The following is a 7,678-nucleotide window of genomic DNA, read 5'->3' on the forward strand; positions in this document are numbered from 1 at the left end:
TTGGCTGGAAAGATGTACAAAACGTTTCTGCGTGTTGGCGATCTTTTTACACTGCGTGAAAAATGGTGTATCAATTATCCCTGATGCCAGAACACCGTGGTTAGTGGTGTACACTGAAAATATTCAAAACGTTTTCCGTAGATAAATTTAGAAAAGCTGTTTTTGTACTAGTAATAACCTCTTTTACATGCGCCCACACGAATATAACAGGTACCCTCTTTTGAGTACGACATGAATATATTTTCAAAATAGGAGTGTCGCATATTCAATAATAAATTGAGCCTGCACGGCAACAGAGTTATACTTACAGTCAGTAAAAATGTCTCTTTTTCCCCTGAAACTTCATCACTCCTTTTTTTGTCCGTTTGTGTATTTTTATTACGAAATGTTATATTTTTTACGCAAACTAATTATCTCCAGAAATTATAAAAACGGTAAATATCACGTTGAAATTATCAGGGTTTTTCTAAAATCTTTTCAGATCCACTAACAAATTTGCCACTTTAACTCGCTCAATGCTGACTATTCGAATTCGTTTACACATAAAAAACTGGATAAAAACCCCAGGAAACGCTATTTGAAGCGCCCTGAAAAGGCATGAAGAACGCAAACCACCCAGCAGGCATTTAGTTTAAAAAGCCTTAAAAGTGATCCATACTGGCTTAAAGATATTTTTTTTATTTACTAGGTCAGCAGTCACACAACTTGTGCTCTATAAAAACCGTGGTAGAGTTCTCCTAAACAAATTTCCACTTGCTAAGGACGTCGTGTGCCGCAACGCAAAAATTGCCCTTTTTTTTAGTCACTACTATAAATGGTCTAATACTCTTAACTGACATGATTAAAACATCCCTGCCCATTATTTTCGAATACAAAGCAAATTCTAGGTTGAAAATACAAGACACAATTTTAAGAAACAATATTGATGCAGCTGGCATGGAATGCTGTATAACGCGAGGAATATTCGTAATCCGTATCCGGAAGGGGCCCACTCCTGTAGACGCACGTTCGACAGCGGAAACCTAACTAAAGCAGCTAAAAGGCATCCTCAGTTGCACTTACAGTTAGGAAGTGGTTAGTATACTTACAGTTAGTACAGGTACTTTGTCAGTACAGCCCTCGGGAATAACGTCCAGTACACATTCACGGCTTTCACATTTTCCTGACTTAAGCGTATATTCTCCATCATGGCCATTGTTCAATATCTGATACGTGCAGTAAACAGCAGAAGTTGAATTATCAAGTAAAAATGGTTCTTAAGGTAAGTTATTTTGTCCTTAGCAACACTTCCTCATATAGAATATCGCGGGCTGAAGAAAGTGCACTCAAAACCCAAAAACCTTAGCTACCCCATAGGTACACATTGCGGCAAAATAGGACGGGGAACGCGAGCGCGTGGCAAAATGCACCACTCCGTAATCTGACCTCGCACTTCTGTCTTCTGTGTCGAGATACCGCTGTGCGTGTGCGCAGCCAAGCCCCATGCACTTCCCTGTCTTTTCCGAGGCTTCAAAGGACACAGCTGATGGCATTGAGCGCTTGGCGCAAGGGGCCACTTTTTGTGCTCAACCCATCTCGCTTGCACGCGCTTGGGCGGCGGACGGCGAGGGTAAAGCGGGCTTTGCTCTATCTGCGTGCCTGTGACAAAAAATGCATTGCAGCAAAATTTTGATATCTTAGTTTTGTCACCACCTTTTTCAAAAATATTTTATTTTAACACCAAAACTTTTATTTTACATTGACCTTATGAAAGACCGTTATAAGTGGTATTTAAAATAAAAAAAGAGTGAAAAAAATTTTATTGGCACTTGTTAGTGACGAAAAATTGCTCAACCTTAGCTGTAACGCGAACATTCATAACTTACGAAAGCTGTGCAGAAATTGTAAACTATTCGGCACAGGGGTACCCAACTATCCAGGCTGTGCAACTAACTAGGATCTTTGCGATCCGATATATGGGAATCAAGTTACAGCAAAAATTCCGAAGAAAGCGAAAAAATTCGGCTTTTGTTAGGGATTCTGTAAAATAAAACTTGATTACATAAAAACTTACCATTAGTTTTCAATTATCCTAGTTCATTGCATACGTTGGTAATAAAGAAATGAGTAGGGAAAGTTTCGTTGAAAATGCTGCATTTATTTAGAAGTTACGACTGTTTGCGTAGCAAGAAAGTACAAAAAATAAAGTTTTGAGAAAAACAAGAATAAAGTTTTCCAGTCCATGAACAAACAAGAGAATCACCCCGTAGAAAGTTAAAATCCACCAGGTTCATAGCTAGGGCCCTGGTTATTTGCCACACACTCTCGTTTGGCTTTTGTAGCTGCCCATCTTTTTTTTTACGGAGTTGTTTTTCCTCATTCGTTGAGTTACGCTGGGCCTTCTTCACACGGTACCGGTCACTAGTGCGACATGCTAAGAGAGTATGGTGGCCAGCTTCGATGCCTGCTTCTCTCAAAGTATCAGCTGTGCTTCTGCTGCCATTATTGAAGTGGCGCACAACGTCACATAAACCAAAAAGTAGGACAGGCAAGCCCACGTGGACGTCTTTGGGTACCCGTTGCCAAATCGTAGTGTTACAACTCTCATTGGCATTTTGGGTTTTTCCGTGCAGGCACTTGCTTAGGAGCTCCTCCTTACAAAGGTCAGCATACACTGGCTTCACTTGGTTGAGTACCTCGTCGGAAAGGCCTCCCTTGTGCTTGTAGCGTCCACCACCGAGTGCTTTCTGTCGATTAAACCCGCACCAACTCTCGGGACCCAGAGGACACAGACCATGCCTTGGTGCTTCATCTTTGAACTGCAATGGAACAGGATTGCTAATGTTGCTTGCTTCATTGCGTGCAGGTCTTCCACATTCGCTCTGATGGCAATACAGTCTAGTCCACTTATAACGATATCCAAGTGCCAAGAAAATCCAATCGTTATAACCGATAATCGTTATAAGCGGGTCGAGAAAAAAAAAGCCACAAGAGAGATCAAAACATTTTATTAGCATGCAAGTGAGGTAGGGAAACTACTCGTTTGCAGAAAAGCCATAGTCAGTCAGCTTTTACTGCTTCACGCGAAGCTGACGCACATCTTTTTTGAGAGCATCTAATTGCTCCAGGCAATTAGATGCTCGCCGCAGAGCCGCAGGCGAATCGGCCATGACGTCCGAACGTTCAGTCCGACTCCGCAGTGAAACTGGTGAAACGTTGAACGGAGGCAGATGCGGAGAAAAAAAAGCACTCAGTTCGGCGCGCAGAAAAGGCGAGGGAAACTTCCGAGCTGCGAGCAGTGCGAGCCGCACTGGCCGAACCAGCCGAACGTTGGTTCGGCCGGACACGCGGACGAGGCCAAAGCAGCGGCTCCGGGAGGGGAGTCGGGAAGAAAAGCTGCTCCTCCTCTCGCTTGGCGCAGTCGACTCGTTTTCTGAGGGGTGGACGGGATGCAAGGCGCGTCGCGTGCTGTCGGCGCCGAGTGCCGGCGCCAGCGCCGGCGGCAGCTCGCATTTTCGGCGCGCGCGGTAAGCGGATTCAATCGCTATATCCGATATCGGGGCTTGGGAGTATCGTAATAAGCGGGTTATTTTACCATAGAAAGCATACAAAATTGGACGGTGCAATCGTTGTCCATCGTTATATCCGATATATCGTTATAAGCGGTATCGTTATAAGTGGATTCGACTGTACCATAGTAGTTCTGCAGCGGTCGATGAGAACGTCGGTTAGCTTTCCTTTGCCTCCTAGTCCACGAACAGTTTTTTTTTTCAACTCTCGTAGGCGGCGCCCTACTCGCTTTTGTACATGTCCAATGCACTCCAGTTTCCGCACGTTATTTGGGCCATATATGTCCTTTACTGCAGCGTGGCTCTTGGAGTCGCCTTCTTCATAGAAGTCTACATACCTTAATTGACGACTTCTTTCTGCACGCTCGAACATACGATAAAGCCCTACGGCCTCCATGCCACCAGCACTACCGGTGTAGTTCGCCTGGCACTGGGTATGGTTTGCCTTCCATTCTATAAATTCAGCACTTGATGGGTTCAACTTGCTTTTCAAATGGCATGCCCTACATTTACTTGACATACCTTCAACGTCAATAACTTTGCCAGTATCAACAGATATCAAGGAGACGCAGCCGTTCAATGAAGAATGTCCACGCCTTTGCCAAGTGCCATCCCCTGATACACCACAGTCAGTAGTTTGCACAACACAACGCCCTTCAGCAGCGGCATTTGCCATTGACTCAGACGCAACAGTCTCTGCCGCTTTATAGAGCTTGGTAGATATTTTTTGGTAGGCAGAATGCCAAGGCGGTGGTGGCATGCTCATTACTTTCGCCAGCGTTACAGCTCCAGAATAACCCTTGCCAAGCTGCCGCATAGCGTAGACAAGACGCAGGTTATTCTCAATAGCACTTCCAGCCTTTTTTGACGATTGAAAAGAATGTCCAAATCCGCAGGCGTCACAAACAACGACGTATGCAAAAGATATTCCCTGCTGCGAGGATTCTTCCAACCGGAGTGACATCGTCGTGCATTCTGGGCAGGCCAATTTTGCAAAAACAGATGACAGAATCTCCACATCAATAATCCTATTACCTTTCAATAAAGGGTCTTGTAGGGGCACTTCACAGTTGTTGTCCACGTCCCCAAGCTTTGCAGCACTCGCCGAAACATTGACGTCAGCATGGTCTTTGGTCGGAGCATTCACCGTGTGCCGATTTCCACAAAACGTTCGTTTCAGTCGCCTTTTCACCCGAAACTTCTTATAAAAACGTTCCGCCAATGCTTTACTTTCGCTAGTAAAGAGAATCCCGATCAACAGGACGACCCCGAAGCTCTCACAGCTGTAGTATAAAGCGCACGCAAAGTGAGCACCTGAGACGCCTCTAGCGTCGTGCGTCCCCCTTACGGAAGTTTAAAGCGATGTTTAGAAAACAGAAAGCATCGCAAATTTATTTTCGATTATCTTTATGTACTAGACCAGAACCTAACAGAAACAATTCAATATACACCGCCGATTTTCACTGAGTTGTCAATTTTTGCTACCACACCACATCTGTTTCGGTTTCGAACGGTTCACCAACTGTTAGAAATTTGGCTGTAACTTTTCAACCAAAAAGGATAGAAGCATAATTCTTTCTGCACAACATTTTTGAATCTTTGAAAAAAGAAAAAGTCATTTTTATAAAAATATGCCTTTTCAAAGGTGGTGACATACCTTAAAGGCGATATCGGTTGTGTGCCGGTCTAAAGGGGAAAGTTCGGTCTGTTTCTGTGTCAGCCAATTGAAAGCGCACGGAAACATCTTTATTTTTTTCTTTTTTGTCAAAACCACGATCACGTAGATATTTGCGTTTTTTCCCGTCCGTAACTGCTGTAATACGTGTACAAGGTGACCTCTCATTACACTTTATTAAAATAAACTATTTCTCACCTCCATTCCTTCCGGTTTTGGTCTGCTTATTTATAGTTATCAACCTACTGCATGTTTTAGGCAAAAATTACAACGTCGCGATGCAATATCCGTGGCACAAGTTCGTCACAGAACCCACCGCGGTGGCTCAGTGGCTAAGGCGTTGCGCTGCTGAGCACGAGGATGCAGGTTCCATGCCCGGCCCCGGCGGCTGCTTTTCCGATGGAGGCGAAAAGCAAAAACGCCCGCGTGTACAAGATTTCGGCGCACGTTAAAGATCCCCACGTGGTTAAAATTAATCCGGAGTCCTCCGCTACGGCGCGTCTCATCGCCTGCGTTGCGTCGGCGTGTTAGATCCTACAATCAAACAATCAAGTTCGTCACCGAGACGGGCAAGATGCGTCATCTGTCGTTTTGGGGCAAAGGGAGCAACGCACACTTCTGCCTCCTCTTTCGCCTCCGAAGCATAGAGAAAGAAATACTGTCCGAAGCGTGTACGAGCGAGGCATGTTAGCAGAGAGTGACCCCTATCGCGAAACGCTGAATGTGATCAGCTTTGCCGCTGGAACTGAAGAAAAAGACAGGATAACGAGCTTGGTTGGACGCGCACGCGTACATCGATGTCTCGACACCAGAAGTGCAACGTCAGATGGTGCGGCGATGCATTTTGACACGCGCTCGCGTGCCCCGGCTTATTTTGCCACGGGGTGTACAGCCGGTAAAAGGCTTGTCTATAACACAGCGTTCGTACTCTCAGCCCTATCCTGCCCCGCCGGAGCGGGATTTGAATAAAACTACTGCGGAATTCTGAAGTCTTAGCCCTTCGCTTTTGCCTCCGACATGTTTTGAACGAGAATGTTCGGGCAGTTTTCGGATGTAGCTGGTTGAAGTTGAAATCGCTGTTATAGACAAGCGTTTTACCGGCTGTACATAGGTACCCCAAACAATTCAATAATATATAAAAGAAATCACAAATTCTCACTTTATTTGCTTCATTTATTGCCTCTATTACTTTATGTTGCAAGGCAACGCACATCAAATTGGGTGTTGATGGTTGACACCCCTGCTTAATCAGGTCATTTCATGCAAATAAAATTCCCCGCATTTCCCCGAGGGAAAGAATGTGAAATTGCGAATGCACGAGTTGAATTTGCGCGGTTCGGTAATGTTCGCGAAAGAGAGATCACACACACACACACAACTACAAAGAAAGAAAGATGCATTTATTCACAGACACCTATTTGTGTTGTCGTTGTACTTGATTGCTAGATCGGATCTCAGCTTTGAAATTTCGTGTCAGTACTCCTTTAAGCAGGTGCATTAGCCCTTCTCACGCCCGATTCTTGGCCAATCCCCTACGTGGGTATGCAGCGCGCGCCCATCTCCCCCCGTTGCTAAGGAAGACGAGGAGATTCCTGGCCAATCCCCCACGTGGGTACGTGCCATGTCAGCGGCCAGGCTGCGCGCGCCCATCTCCACGTGCGCGGACATCGCCGCTGGACGCAGGTTCAGGGTCGCTTAAGAAGTGCATTGCACTTAATTGCATTGGCTGACTTGCGCCGTCGTTGGTGGCGTACGCTGAAACACCTTGCGGCGAAGCCAACTTCATCCCTGTTCTCTAGTGACGACCATACATTATGATGATTCACTTGAAGTTCGCACGTATCCGCTCGGAATTGGTGGCCACGGATAAACAGCTGAATGCGCCCCTATCGGGGCTCATAGATAGATTTTTGGAGCTCGCCGTTCACAGCTTGCGTGGGCGCACGAATATCACGCCACAGGTGAAGCCAATCAGCCTACTCCCTCCCATCCCGTTACATCGCATGCGCGGTTCTTATCTATTGTCGGACAGCTCACCTTCTTGCGCGTGATGTGAAGGCCACGTGGTTCGCTCCTTGGAAGGCAGGCAGCCATTGAAGAAACTGAGCGCTACCGATCATAATGTTTCGATATTGATCGTTTTTGTTTTCGTGGAGATCAAGCTTCGCGCGCGCCCGTTTCCGATGGTAAGAGTTTCGGTTTTTTTTGGATATTGGATGCATCATCAACTTAAAATATCTTTCCACTCCATTGTGGGTTAACAACATTTATCAATGAGGAGGTTACGAATTTATGAAGTAGACAGAAATTAATTTAATACCCATCCATGTACCTTCAGGGTTGCGGGAGAATATCGTCCTTCGATAATAGACGGCGAAGAGATGCGTGAACACTTGCTCGAGCGCCATCATAACACATGAACTCCACGCTACCATAAAGATATTTGAAAAAAATT

At 45.5% G+C, this 7,678-nt stretch overlaps 1 pseudogene; it reads right to left on the reverse strand.

Moving 5' to 3' along the window:
* Positions 1-2,048: 2,048 nt before the first annotated feature.
* Positions 2,049-7,009, reverse strand: LOC144175477 (uncharacterized; annotated as a pseudogene).
* Positions 7,010-7,678: the final 669 nt, after the last annotated feature.

The sequence above is a fragment of the Haemaphysalis longicornis genome, unplaced genomic scaffold, assembly GCF_048455015.1.
Source record: "Haemaphysalis longicornis isolate Haplotype H1 unplaced genomic scaffold, Haemaphysalis longicornis Haplotype H1 scaffold_3, whole genome shotgun sequence".
NCBI classification, from domain to species: Eukaryota; Metazoa; Arthropoda; class Arachnida; order Ixodida; family Ixodidae; genus Haemaphysalis; species Haemaphysalis longicornis.